Source organism: Myotis daubentonii, chromosome 9 (assembly GCF_963259705.1).
Source record: "Myotis daubentonii chromosome 9, mMyoDau2.1, whole genome shotgun sequence".
In the NCBI taxonomy this organism is placed as follows: domain Eukaryota; kingdom Metazoa; phylum Chordata; class Mammalia; order Chiroptera; family Vespertilionidae; genus Myotis; species Myotis daubentonii.
In genome coordinates, this window is record NC_081848.1 from 47,009,306 (window position 1) to 47,024,822 (window position 15,517).

At 38.2% G+C, this 15,517-nt stretch overlaps 1 non-coding gene across 1 annotated transcript; it reads right to left on the reverse strand.

The window, feature by feature from the left end:
* Window positions 1–14,155: 14,155 nt before the first annotated feature.
* On the reverse strand, window positions 14,156–14,262 carry LOC132242504 (U6 spliceosomal RNA). The gene has a single exon (XR_009454668.1). It is a non-coding gene; the product is annotated as a U6 spliceosomal RNA (small nuclear RNA).
* Window positions 14,263–15,517: the final 1,255 nt, after the last annotated feature.

Consider the following 15,517-nt stretch of genomic DNA (forward strand, 5'->3'; position numbering starts at 1 on the left):
CTAGCTCAGCATAACCTCAAGGGTAGAAATTGCAAATCTGAAAAACAAATCTTAGGAAAATGTCCTTTTTCTCTTTGACATTCTTTTGAAGCATAATAGTGACAAAAATCTTTTTCCATTTAATAGAATAGTTATTTCTGGAGAGTAATCTCCTAAATATTGAAACTTAATTTTTTTTTCTTTATTGATTAAGATACTACATGTGTGTCCTCATTCCCCCATTGGCCCCCCACCCCACCCCCCACTCATGCCCTCACCCCTCTCGTGTCTGTGTCCATTAGTTAGGCTTATATGCATGCATACAAGTCCTTTGGTTGATCTCTCCCCCTTACCCCCACCCTCCCCTACCATCCCTCTGAGGTTTGAGCACCTGATCAATGCTTCTCTGTCTCTGGATCTGTTTTTGTTCATCAGTTTATGTTGCTCATTATAATCCACAAATGAGTGAGATCATGTGATATTTATCTTTCTCTGACTGGCTTGTTTCACTTAGCATAATGTTCTCCAGCTCCATCCATGCTGTTGCAAATGGTAGGAGTTCTTTCCTTTTTACAGCAGCGTAGTATTGCACTGTGTAGATGTGAAATTCTTAATTTTTTTAACTGAAGTGTAAACATTTGGAAATAAAGACTTGCCTAGAGCTTAGATGAGTTCAAAAGATCATGGCATAAAAGGCTGTTTCATATATATATATGCCCCAGTATTTCTTTACTGAATATTAATGTATTAAAACTATCTTTCTAGGGAAATATGAAAGATCTAGTCAGTTGAGAACTCTTGTTTATAATTGCTTTCATAATGAGCAAGAGGGGTGGGGAACAAGTCAGGTGTTTTGCAGGATTTATCCACTGAGTATAATTTAAGAAATGTACATCTCATAACCAAAACCTTCATGTTCTCTAACTTGAGCTTGCCTACTCAGCTTACGCCTGAGACCCCCATCTTCATATTCCTTCTGTCCAAAACGGTTCCAGGAGCATCCAAACTGTCCATGGAGCAACTGACAGCATTACTGAATATTTTCCCACCAGGTGAGGCCTGAGCATCTTCCATCTCTGACTGCAACCTGAATCCTACTGTGGGTCCTGGGCTCTCTGGAGGTAGACTTCTTTCCCCTTTCTAACTCCCCCTTTTCCTTTGCATCAGGCCAGGTAATATGGGGAGGCTTTTCTGCCTGCATTCCCCCTATCTGGAGCCTAATTTCTCAGCCTTTAGATTATGTGGGGTCTATGTGCCTCTCTTTTAGCCTTTACCTTAAAGGTGATGTGATTTTCCTCTTCTTCCTCCACAAAATTTCCCTTTGGGGGACAGTTGCTATGTTCTCCTCTTTCGGGCATATTTAAGAACTCACTAAGCAGAATCAGACGATTGCTTTTGCTGTGCACGTATGAAATCCGGTGGTAGTGGGAATTTCTTTCTGAATTTTTAAGTTCTGTTTGTGGTGACATTTCTTCTGAAGGTAATTTTTCTTGTAGTGCAGCACATTGAAGAACTCTTTCAAAATGATTCTGAGTCTAAATATTTTATGATTGACATCAAACATGAGTATCAAGGGCAAAGAAGAAACTAATTCTAGAGGAACTACAAAGCAATGATGACCCAATTGAATGTATTTCACTACCATTTATTAAAATGCTCCAACAGAATAAAAAATGTGAGTATCTATTATGAAATTTTTAGGAAAAAATATTGAGGCTTCCCCATAATATTTGGAGGCTGCTTATTGTAGTAGAAAGGTAATCTTTTAGTCGTGTGTTTGAATCCTCATTCTGTTATTTATGTGGCTAGGGCAATATTCTTAAAAATTTTGACCTTCATTTTCTTTCATGTGCAAATGGTGATAACAATCATCTCATAAAAAATTTTGAAAGTTTAAAATAAGATAATGCATTTGAAGCAAACAGCATAGTACCTGAACTGCAATGGCATTTGTTAAATGATAGTACCCCAGCATGCTGCACACAGCAATAGCCCAGACTTTCCTTTGGAATTTATCTTTCCCACTTACCAGTAAAATTGCTTATGTACTGGAAGCCTTCAGAAAAGTTGGACTTGAGAGTTTTATTGCATTTATTTAAGCTATGGTCACCCAGCTTAAAATCTTGGAGATATATTTGACTCTTTATAGCCCTCATTTATATTCTGCTATTGCTGCCTTTTCTACTTCTTGACAACTAGGGGGACCCAAAATTCCCACCAGCAGGCTCAGAGCCCCTTTTCTAACCAGTCTGAAGTAAGGTAGATAGATGTTATCAAGACCTTGAGTCCTTCAAATCTTGTAGGATTTAGAATTACTGCTCCCTGGCATAATTGGCTTAGACTTCACTTTACCCCATAAATAAAGTACCTAGTAAAACGCCTGGATTTTTAAAAATGTGGCTATTACTGTTGTTGTTATTGTTATTTACAATTGAGCCAGGGCCTGGTGCACCTAGGGAAGTCCCTGAGTTACAGTAGAGTGTAGTGTTCTGGAATGAGCTGTATGGGATCTGGTAGACCTGAATTCAAATCTTAGTCCACCAATTCACTAACTGTGTGGTCTTGATCAGGTTACTTAATCACTCTGCTTTGTTCCCCTTACTTATAAAATAGAGACAAGGATGTGTATCTGGTGGGGTGGTTTGTCCATCTATTTATTAATTAGAGCCAATGTTGAACAGATACTTATGTACTACCCACAATATGTCAAGCACTATGCTAATGCCATGCCAGCAAGGCACACAGCAAGGTAGCACATACACTTGGCTGCTGTGTTCATGTTCTTTAAGATACATTTAGAGACAGAGCAGTAGCGCTTGGTGGCTGCCCAGATGCATTCCAGGGGGATGCACAGAGATGCAGGATCGAGCATCAGCTTTGGGAGAGAGCTCCTACATTTGAGCTCAGGCTTCCCCCCCCCACCCCCAGATCCTCTTTAATTGTATCAAAATGCTCTCATTTATAAGTGTACATCTGATGGGTGAATTTTATTTTTATTTTATTTTATTTATTTTTAAATTTTGTTTTATTGCTTAAATATTACAAAGAGTATTACATATGTCTCCTTTTTTTTCCCCCCTTGACCTTCTCCTGGCCTACCCTACCCCCCAGTGTCTTGTGTCCATTGGTTATGCTTATATGCATGCATACAAGTCCTTCGGTTGATCTCTTACCACCCCCCCCCTCCGACCCTCCCCGGCCTTCCCGCTATAGTTTGACAGTCTAGTCTCTGCTGCTCTGCCTCTGTATCTATTTTTGTTCATCAGTTTATAATGGTTCATTGAATGGCTTACTTGACTTAGCATAATGCTCTCCAGTTCCATCCATGCGGTTGCAAATGGTAAGAATTCTTTCTTTTTTACAGCTGTATAGTATTCCATTGTGTAGATGTACCATAATTTTCTAATCCATTCATCTGCTGATGGGCACTTAGGCTGTTTCCAAATTTTAGCTATGGTAAATTGTGCTGCTATGAACATAGGGATGCATATATCCTTTCTTTCTGATTGGTGTTTCTGGTTTCTTGGGTGAGCTCAGACTTTTGGTACAGGGAAGTGCCAGCCCCAGCCTCGAGTAATTACGGATTAGGATATAATAGTGCTGTCATGGCAGAACCTTAGCTCTAACCCTCTTGTGACTCAGTGCTCATGATTGGGATTTTAAGGAGTTAAGGCATTGATAGTGATATTTGTGTTACTTCACACTTATCAAAAATGGGACACTGAGACTCCTTGGTGGAGGTTTTTGGCCAGCCCAGCTGTCAAGAACTGGAGAAGGCAGAGACAGTAACATATAAATGGGGCTGGTGGAGATGCTTCTGTGAGTAACACATCTTTTAAGATGTTGTGAGGGCTGGGATCGAAGTCTTACAGTTGAAGCCCTGTGGCATAGCAATTAATCGCAGGAATTATTGCATCTGCATTCATGATTGGGGATGCATTAGCCCTAACATCATAGCTGTAGGGGCAGCTGTGGTCTAGGCTGTGCAGCTGGCCACAATTGATGGCCTTAAAAACAGGGCCTAACCAGTTTCCACTGAACTTTGGAACTTGTTCCACTGGGGATTGGTTTTGGACAAGTTAATTCTTTCTTTTTTTTTTTTTTTTAAATATATTTTATTGATTTTTTACAGAGAGGAAGGGAGAGAGAGATAGAGAGTTAGAAACATCGATGAGAGAGAAACATCGATCAGCTGCCTCCTGCACACTCCCTACTGGGGATGTGCCCGCAACCCAGGTACATGCCCTTGACCGGAATCGAACCTGGGACCTTTCAGTCCGCAAGCCGACGCTCTATCCACTGAGCCAAACCGGTTTCAGCGACAAGTTAATTCTTATCTCTTAGTTAAGCATTGGAGACACTATGATGCACAAAAGTAGACATTGTTAATCCTTAAAGGGATCAATTTTCAAAAGGGACGCTAGATTTTGGTTGAAAATGTGAAATTTTAGCTATTACAGGCATGAAAGAGTTGCATAGTGCTATGAGATACTATCTATTAAAAGGTTTGCTGTAGTTTAGGATGTCAGAGAATGCATTTTTAAGGAAGTGATGATTGAGTTAAGATGTGAAGGATGAGTAAGAACTGATTGCTGTGAAAATTAAATGAGACAATATATTAAAGCATGTAGCACATAGTAAGCTCAGTAAATAGAGGCTGTGTTTTTTATTGCTATTCTGTTTTGACATCAAGATAGTTTTTTGCTGGAAGTTTAAGCTATATAGAAAAGGGTGAAGGAACACAGATGAATCATCAACATATTAATTTAAGAAGGCATATCCTGAGATTGATTATCAGGAGAGCAATAATGAGTAACAACAAAATGTGAATCAATAAAATAAATAAGAAAGACAGGAAATACAAAATCAGTTTGGGGTCAAACTAATAAAAAGTGAAATAGGTAAAATTTAGAAACTGGGAAACAGGCATGGATTGTCTGGATTAATGTTCTTACTCCCTTTAAAGTTTCAGAGTCACCTTTACCGAGAAAGTCACTCTTCATAAGGGTGCCCAGGATATTTGAATCTGAAGTTAACCAGATGCTGTCTTTATCCTCAAGGCACTCAAAACCTAGTGTGAGTGACAGATTGTTCTGCATCAGACTAGAATGCAAAACAGGGAGAAATAAGCACTCTGAGAGAGGCATGGGCAGTGTGCTAAGGGAACAAATGAATTCTGATTAGAGAGGAAGGCTTTCCAGAGGATGTGAATTTCAAGATTTTCCCTGAGACAAGGAAGCTTATTTTAGTGTGTGTATGTTACCCATCTTAATACAGATAGGTCCTTTGTTTATATTTGTAGTTAGTTTTAGGATTGTCTCTTCATCTTGGTTGATTTTATTTCCCTCTCTGTTAAATTTATCTGTACTATATTCCATTGGAAACCATTGAAACTTCTGAAAATAGGCGTGGTGATCTGAGCTGATCTTGACTATTATATCCCTGGCATCTAAAATATGGACTGCAGAGAAATATTGGAGGTAGAGGGCCATCCTATACATGATAAGGCTTACATTTTTTATGTTCAAAATTGCCCTAGTGAGTTAAGAAGCTGGGTGGAGGAAAGTATGTCCGGACTCTGAACAGAGGCGGTTAGTTAACTCATGAAAATGTCCACTAGATGGCACCAAAAGCTTAAGGATTGTGGTTCCATGGTTCCATTTACCTGCCACCTACATCTTTAGCTCCAGGGCCTGAGTTTTAAGGCTGGGTGGTGCTTGTGCATTCCTTCAGCATATGATGAAAACGAAATAGAGGCAAGTGGAAATCTTCACATAATCAGATACTGAGGATTGTGTATATTTGGAAAGACTATAAGTATATCCAAGTGTGTATAAGTATTCAAATTGGTAGAGAAAGATGGATAATTTAATAAGTAATGTTGATTCAATTGGCTAAGTACTTTGAGAAAAAAATCTGTATGTGGATATCTATAATAATAAAAGCATAATATGCTAATTAGACTGGACAGCCGAACGAATGACCTTCTGGACGTCCTTCTGGACGACCTTCTGGACAAAGCCAAGGCTGCGAATATATATATACCTGTGTGTGTGTGTGTACACACACACATACTAGAGGTCCGATGCATGAAATTCGTGCAAGAGTAGGCCTGCCTTCACCTGGCTGCCTGCCACCGGCTTCCCTCTGACGCCCAGGATCCGGGCTTCCCTCACAGCCCCAGCTTTCTCCAGAAGATTGTCCGAAGGACATCCAGGCTAATTAGCATATTATGCTTTTATTATTATAGATATCTAGTATCTATGTACACACACACACACCCACACACACACACACATATATAGTCTTATCATTACATTTCAAAAATATATTCCATTTTTAGGTAAGGTTTTAAAAACTTTTAAAATTGTGGTAAATACAATTTTAAGATTTACCATGGTACCCATTTTTAAATGTACAGTTCAGTGGCATTAAGTACATTCACACTGTTGTCTTACCATCATCACCATCTATTCGCAGAACTCTTTTCATATTGTTAAATGGTGGCTTAACTTTTTAAATGTAAAAATTAGAAACTGCAAATAGCTTAGAAGAGGACATAAGTATGTTTGTTTATATAATTTTGAGTTTGTTAAGATTTTTCTACGCCCAGCAGCAAACATATCAGAAGTTATATATTGATTCATTTGATCGCATAAAGACTAAAACTTTGTTTCTACTTAGGTAAATAAGTTTACTTATTTATCACATATATTTATATACACATATATTTATTCTCTTGGAAGAATTTGTCTTCATATGGTTAGAGAACTATTCCACTGAGGTCCCTGTTTCCTTGCTGGCTCTCAGCCAGGGACTACACCCCCGCTCCCAATTCCTTGCCATATGACCTCTCAGAGGCCCTATCATATCATGGCAGCTTATTTTTTCAAAGCCTGCAAGAGAGAGTCTCTCCAGTCTGCTTGAGCAGACTCTTTTATAACCAGTGAACAGAATAGTAGTCTTACATATCATCTCTGTAGCATATTTGTAATCATGGAAGGGACATACCGTCACATTTGCCACATAATGAAACAAAATCAGGGTTTCCCCCCACGTATATTTATCAGGTGGAGGAAATGTGAAATATGAATTTTAAGAAGATAGTAAAAATTGGATGAGAATAGGGGTTTGTGGGGCTTTGTTAGGTAATATATTAGACTATAATTGCATTTTATTTATTTGGAACTTACAGCTAAAAAGAGACAATACAGTTAAAATGGTTTTAATATACTTAGGGAAAATATAGTACAGTGGGACGTTGACTTACGAGTTTAATTCGTTCCAAGACCAAGCTCATTAAGGAGCTCATTAAGGAGCTCGTTAACTTAAATTACTCTGTCAACTCAAAGCAAAAAATCTGCCGAGAGACAGCTGGTATCTCAAAAAACTCGTTAGTCAGGACACTCGTAAGTCAAGGCCCCACTGTATTAGTAGAAATTATGTAAACATTTAGTTTGTTTAGCCTAATAGTCTTCAAATTAAAAAATAAGTGGTTGGGAGAGGTTAAGATAATTTGATCTATATGTTCTTTTAAGTTTTTTTACTGGTTCTAATGATAGTAACAGAAATATTTAATATTGTCAAGGGATTCCTGTGAGCAGGCATTGAATTAATTTACCTCATTTAGTCTTCACAATGACCCTATGAAGTAGTAGATTCCTTTTTTATATCCATAGTAGAGGCCCGGTGGTCCCTCAATTCGGCCTGCACCCTCTCGTAGTCCGGGAGCCCTGGGGGGCTGTCAGTCAGACATCCTTAGCGCTGCCACAGAGACTGGCTTCTGGCTGAGTGGTGCTCCCTTGTGGGAGTGCAATGACCACCAGGGGGCAGCTCCTGCGTTGAGCGTCTGCCCCGCCCCCCCCCCCCCCTTGGTCAGTGCACAACATAGCGACCAATCATTCCCTGTTCAGTTGGTTTGCATATTACCCTTTTATTATGTAGGATTACAGATGAAGAAAGTGAGGCCTTAGAGTAGGTAAGTAATTTGCCAAAGGTTACAGAAATAGAAATCTGATGGAATAATGTTTTAATCCAGTTAAGTTGCCTTTATTTACTAGGTTATACTGCCTGAAAAAAGTCACCTGTGCTAAGCATGCCATAGCATAAGAGCCCAAGTCTCTATGATGTCCATCTAAGGGGCTCAGTTCTCACTTTGAAGTTTTAGGAAAAATTACTAAATGGGGAATGTTACATATTCTATGATTCAGAATACATAAAATATATAAATAGGATAATAACCATTTAAAATCTGTGGAAAACAAGCTTTTGCTTCTGAATAAGCATTCATATTTCAGAATGATAGAAAGTATTTTAATGAGAAGAAATATATTAAAAATTAGTATGTAGATTACTTAACAAAGATGGCCCCATTCAATCCCTAGTTTAACCCAGTGTATCAATATCATTTTGTAATTCACACATCACACTTCCTTCATGGAAAACAAGGATAGAACAGGAAAACATCTTGGTTGGCTGCTGTGGCACTCTGCTCTCTACTTTCTATTCTTAATTACTTTTAATCATTAATGTCGTCACTAATTAGAAACATCCCTCAATCATGACAGCTATTTTGAACTAAGAAATTTCACAATGAATATTGAATTAGAATTGATAATGTATGTTTTTTAAAAACCCTGTAGTTATTTTTGTATCAAATCCAGAGTCAAATGCAGCTTTGTCAGAATCTTGGGGCACACACTATCTTCATATTTCTGGTGGCAATTATCTGGATGTAACTTGAGATAAATCCTTCTGGGCATTTGATTCCTTACCTCAAGCATGCCCTCCCCCAAATCCCCCTACTACCTCAGAGGCGGCAGCTCATTGTAAACTCCCAGATGGCCTAATTCCCCCCGTTGCATTATGATTACTCTCTGCTTCTGTTTTTGCAATGACATCAAGATAGATAATAGGATTCTTTCTCCAGTCTTGAATTTGTTCCATTACGTTTTTGTTTTCATTTGTGTTTTATTTTTATTGAGGTATTGATGATAGTAGTGTATGGTGTTAGCCTTCCTTTTTGTCCGGAAATTTGTCATAGGCCTTTTTCTCCAGACCTCATTCTGTGTTTGGGTGAGCCTATCTCCTGTAGTTGGATTATGATGGGTATTCCCACCAAAATTAGTGACTTGGGGAAAAGAACCATTTGTATTATATTTAATTAGGGAGGGTGGTTATCTTGGAATAGTAATAATTCTGGGCATTGAGACAGCCTGAAAATGCAATTCCACTTTTCAGATGCTCAGTGGTTTCCAAGGAAATGTCCAGCCCACTGGAGAGGAATGAAGCGCACGGGGCCTGTTAAAGGGAGCGCCTATGCACTTGTGGTGTCTTCAGCCTTCCTGTCACTCATTTGGTACAGATTAACTCAACACTTACTCCTGGCCAGGCTTGTTTCTGAAAGGTGGGAATGTTACTGTGTGTCACAGGTCATGGTATCTGTCTCTCAGTATTTATTTCTCAGTCCAGTGGAGAAGAAAAACATAAAGCAGCTATTGCAATCTGTCCACGTGTGGAGTACAAAATGAGAATACTTTACACTAGCAGTGGAAAACAAGCTTTTTGCTTCTGAACGGAAGGGTAATTGAAGACCAGAAATGAACTAAATAAAAGGCTGAAGTGAAGTAGGGTCTAGATAAAGCCATTATGTGTTTCCTCTTTTAGGTCCAGTGAAATATTTTTAACAGCAGAACTCCAAAAATACATCATAACCGTGAATTTAAAAATTGCTTTGAAGAAATGCCATTTCTCTGATGTAAGGAAGTCATAAATATTATGAACATTTTGATGATACAAAAATAGCAAAGTAAGAAGATTAGTTCTCACCAAATGGGTTTTATGGCCTCAGTAATAACACTGCTTTATTTCTAGTAGAGAAAACACTACATATGACTAATATATGTGGACTAACTCCTCTGTGCTTCATTTGTTCTGGGAAGGATTAGTAACAAAGCTAGATTTTTGAACTTTCGGGGAGGAATATGCTTTTTTGAAACATCTGATTTTATACATGTTTCTAAACAACCATGTTCATAGACCCAAAATGATACCCAGGAGAGGTGAACTAACCAGGACTCAGCTCCTTAGGGTGTAACTGGTGGTTAACCACAGCAATAACTACAAAAGTAAGAAGAACAGGGCTTCTTAATCAGCCGAGGGCTAGTCCACAGGCACTATTCCTGGGCTGGCATGAGGGCGGGTACAGTTTTCCTTCCCCGTCCTTTCAGATGGTGGCTTCCCCAGCCTCAGATAGTTTCTTTATACGCAGGCCCTGATTAGTACTTGGCTGGATGCTCCAGGTGGACCCTTTGCAGGTGCTCAGAGTTCTTTCTCCGTGTCACACACTTCTGCTGCTCTGCCCTGCATATGGAGTGGCCTTGTTTCCCCTCTGGACTCTTGTCTCTGTACCCTCAACTAAGGGCTTCTTAGTTAAGGCCAGGCTCTGCCTGGATTCTCTCTCACTGCTCTCAGTAAAATAGGTATCTTAATAGAAAAATATACAGAAATAGATTCAGAATACATAGAATATATAAATAAGATAATAACCATGGAAGCAATTTAAAATCTGTGAAAGAATGAGCTCTCAAAGCACTCTTGTTTTGTTCCTATTTTAAAGAAATAATTCCCATGCTATATAAATCATTAAAAAGTATAGTCAAATGTCGTTTCTCAAACATCTCCCATCTCAAACAGTTTAGTTCTTGATTATGTTGTTCACAGAAAAAATGTCTTGGTTGTGGAACCAAATTTTGGTTTTCAAACTGACAACCCTTTCAAGCTAATACCTCAGCATCTCTCAGGCAACAAAGGAGAGAATGGTTTTGTTGCTGGCAAACTCAGCAGTTAGCACAATTGTAAAACATAAAAAGGCCATCAAGAGTGCTAATGTTACTAAGGGTGTGAAAGAAACTGATCACAAATAATTGAAGAGGTAGAAAAATTGTTACTGTTTTGTTTTGTTGGTTTTTAAAATTTATTGTGTGTGTGTGTGTGTATATCCTATATAATAAAAGCCTAATGTGCAAATTGTCTCCTTGGGCAGTCCTTCGACTGGGAGTTCAACTGCTCGCTATGACGTGCGCTGACCACTAGGGACAGCACCGCATCTTCATGTGGGGACTCGGGGGCCATGACTCAGGCCCAGGGCTGCGCGTGAAGACCTGGGGACCCAGGTGCTGCCTAGGGCCCAGAGGTCAGCTTGGACCTGCCCTTCCATGCCAGATCCTTGTACTTCGATCGCCAGCAGGCTTAGAAACTGTACCCGTGCACGAAATTCATGCACTGGGCCTCTAGTATATATACATATTTTAACATCTTTATTGTTGAAAGTATTACATATGTCCCCTGTTTTCCCCCATTGACCTCTTCTGTTTTGAAGTATTACATATGTTTCCTCTGTTTTCCCCCAGCACCTGCCCCCTATCCCAGGCCTTCCCCACCCTATTGTCTGTTCCCATAGGTTATGCATATATGCATACAAGTTATTTGGTTGATCTCTTCTCACCCACCCACTTACCCCCCCTGCCTTCCCTCTGAGATTCTACAGTTTGTTCCATGCTTCTGTATCTCTGGATTTATTTTGTTCATCAGTTTATTTTATTCATTAGATTCTACATATGAGTGAGATCATGTGATACTTGTCTTTCTCTGACTGGTTTATTTCGCTGAGCATAATATTTTTCAACTGTTGTTGATTTGGATAAACGAAAAGCAGTGAGCCAATGACAGCCATTTCAGAGGCAGTGATATGAGAACAAACAAGGATGCTGCATGCTGATCTGAAAGACACCCCTGGAACGAGTGCTGAAAGTGATTCGTTTAAGGCTAGTAGGGGGTGGTTTGATAAATTTAAGAAAAGACTTGTTTATTTCTAGATTAAACAGTACATTTGGGGTCTGGAATGGATTCATTCAATTTACATTACTTCTAATGGGAAAAAGTGATTTGGTTTTTGAACAAATCATTTCTTGAACAGCCTTCTGAAACAAATTGAGTTCTAGAACCAAGGTTCGAGAACCTTTTTATAGGTGGACAATGTCTAAGTTCATTTTATAAGCCAGTGTAACTTTGCTACCAAAACCAGACAAAAATATGAAAATTGTTAGCACCTTTCACCTGTGTGTATAAAAACATATTCTCAATAATGGTAAATTGAGCCACACAACATTTAAAGAATAATACACCATGACAAATAGGAATGTGGTTTTATAAAATCTATTAATATAATTTTTCTACAATAGACCAAAAGAAAAAGAGGTCACAACTGCCTCCATAATTTTCAATGAAGCATTAATTAAAATTCAATATCCATTTTTGATACAAACTCTTAGTAAACCAAAAACATAAGATAAATGTTTTTCAAGATACCAGCTAACAGCATTCTTAATGCCAAAACAGAGACGGGGATATTACCACCACAATTATTCTATATTGGCCTAGATAGGAAACCTTTAGAGCAGTGGTGGCCAACCGGTGGTCTGTGGACCTTAATGATTCATGAGGCCCGAAAAATTGGCGACTGCTGGTCTAGAATGTCAGCATGTGGGGGGAAAAAAGCGAATTAAAAAAGGAGATGAAATATGTGCTGATAACATTATTATTTACACTTAACTGTTTACAAATGAGGGAGGAGCAGTATTTTCAATGTCAAGACAAACTATTTTTGAGCCTTTCCCCCCACAGTTTTCAAGAAGAGAAAAATTAGAATGTTTCTACTCATGTTTTCTGCCTATCACTTATTGCAGTTTGGAATGAAATCATTGGGATTTTAGATTTTTATAATTTATTGTTTTAGTAGCTTTTCTGTCAAAAATAATTAGTGATGATTTCATTTAATTCTCCTAGGATATTTAAAAATTAGGTAGCATACATTTTGTTTGTTTTTAATAGTTACTGCCAGTTTTTATACCATCTTCCCTTTTATTAAGTTTTTTTAAAAAATTTAACTTCATGTGTGGTCAGCTAAAGTAGAATCTGGAATAGCTTTTAAGGATGGAAATGCGGTTGGTAGATTTTCTGAGTTCTTTTATGGTTTGAATGCCTTTTAGTGGATTTTTGAATGAGTGCTTGCAAGACCAGATCAAAAGGGTTGGTGTGTGTATCTTTTTCAAGATTCTGTAGCTAATGCTGAATTGGTGTTCTGGCATTTATTGTTATTGAGCAGAAATTTGAAGCCAATAGGACTTTATTTATCCTTGGTGAATCATCTTTTCATTTAAATGCTGGTTTGATTTTACTTTTTAATTCACATGTTTTATGTGGATCTGCCTTCTTTTTTATTATATTTGTGAGTAAAATGAAACATTTCAATCTGAAAATTCAAGTGGTTCTTTAGTTCAAGGCATGTTTTTCTTTTAGTTCATTGATTTTTGAACCACACAATACATTTAAAGAATAATACACTGTGAACAAATAGGAATGTAGTTTTATAAAATCTATTACTATAATATTTTATATCAGTAGATCAAAAGAAAAAGTCACACAGTCATATCAACAGATTCCAAAGGAGCATTAATAAAAATTCAATATCCATTTGTGATACAGACTATTTGGAGAATGCTTTTTTTTCCCCTAATCCTCACCCAGGATATTTTTTCCAATGATTTCCAGAGAGTGGAAGGAAGTGAGGAGGGAGGGAGTGAAGGAAGGGGAGAGAGAGAGAGAGAGAAAGAGAAAGAGGGACAAAGACAGAGAGGAAGAGAGACAGAAAGAGAGAGAGGGAGAGAGAAACATCAACGCAAGAGAGACACATTGATTGATTACTTCCCCCATAAACCCCTTCCAGGGCTGGGGAACCTGCATCTGAAGTATGTGTCCTTGACCAGGAATAGAACCCTTGACCCTTTGGTCTGCAGGCCAATGCTCTAACCACTGAGAAAAATTTAGGCCAGGTCTGAGAATGCATTTTATATGCATATTTCATGTGCTGGATTTGTCCTCCATGTCTCTAATATTTTTATCTTGTCACTCCTGTCTATTTTGAGCCATTTCTTTTGAGGTTTAAGAATTTTTCTTCAGCCTGTATTTGCTTTGTTATCTGTAGTTGGTTTTGGGTGTTTTTTTTTGTTTTTTTTTTTTCTCATAGCAAATCTCTTGTTTGCTGACTCCATTTAAAAATTTCACCAATCATGCTTTTCAAACCTAGTTCATATTCTGTTTCTCTTACATGTTTTTAAAAAATATGGAATGCTTCACGAATTTGCATGTCATCCTTGCACAGGGACCATGCTAATCTTCTCTGTATTGTTCCAGTTTTAGTATATGTGCTGCCAAAGCGAGCACTACAATTTTCTATTTTCATAAATCATAATGTACCCCAAAATCTTGTTAAGTATGTGAATTAGAGATTTTATAATGATTTCTCTTTTTAAGGACATAAAGTTTACTTGGGGTGGCTAGTGGATGGGGCATTGTTTGGATTTGCCAGCTCGGTTCCTCTTTTTCACTGATGAGTATTTTCATGGTCCAGTCATTTTTGTTCTTACTCATTTTATCTGCGGAGAGGTAGGGAGGCAGGGTGGTTTTTGTCAGAGATTGTGTTGGTTCCTTTCAAATACTTCAAACACCACCAAACAGGAGAATTCTAGAATTTCTCAAGCCTTACTTTGCCACTTGAGAGACCCAGAAATAAATAAGGGAATTTAAAGCTGTAGAGCTAGAAGCAGCCAAATCAAGGAGCATTGTCCTGGTGCTCAAAGATAGGTTCCAGTGTTTACTGTGACAATTCAAGCTAGAGAGCCCTGTGCCTTCATTTTTCCTTCTTTGCTTCCTCCTCCTCTGCTCTTATCCTCCCTCTCCTCCTCTTAGTCTTACTTATTTTTTTCTCGGTTTCCTTTTTCAATATTTATTGCAAAATATATCCTACATACAGAAAAGAGTAGAGAATTATTTGTACAATTTAGGAAAAAATTGGAAAGTGAATACATACTTAATTACTAACTAGCCCCAACATAAGAGGTCAAACCCCATGGCCTCTCCCCAAACGTAACTCCTCTCTCTCTCTCTCTCTCTCTCTCTCCTAGAGGTAACCACTTCCCTGACTTTTAAATAATTTTGTTCTTGCTTTTCTTTACATTTTAATAACCTAACTATGCTAATATGATGTAGTTTTGCTGGATTTATTTTATATGAAAGGAATTAATACTTTACATTTTCATTTGTTACTTTCTTCTTTTGCTCAATATCATATTTGTAAGATTCATCCATGTTCTTGAATGAGGTAGTAGTTTGTTAATTTTCTTTATTTTTATTGAAGTATATTTTTATTGATTTCAGAGAGGAAGGGCGAGGGAGAGAGAGATAGAAACATCAATGATCAGAGAGAATCATTGATCAGCTGCCTCCTGCATGCCCCACACTGGGGATCGAGCCTGTCGCCCCTGAATGTGCCCTGACCAGGAGTCAAACCATCACCTCCTGGTTCATAGGTCAACACAACCATTGAGTCACGCTGGCTGGGCTAGTTTGTTAATTTTCACTGCTGTTTTAATTTTCATTTCATTGTACATATAACCATAATTTATTCACCCATCTTGGG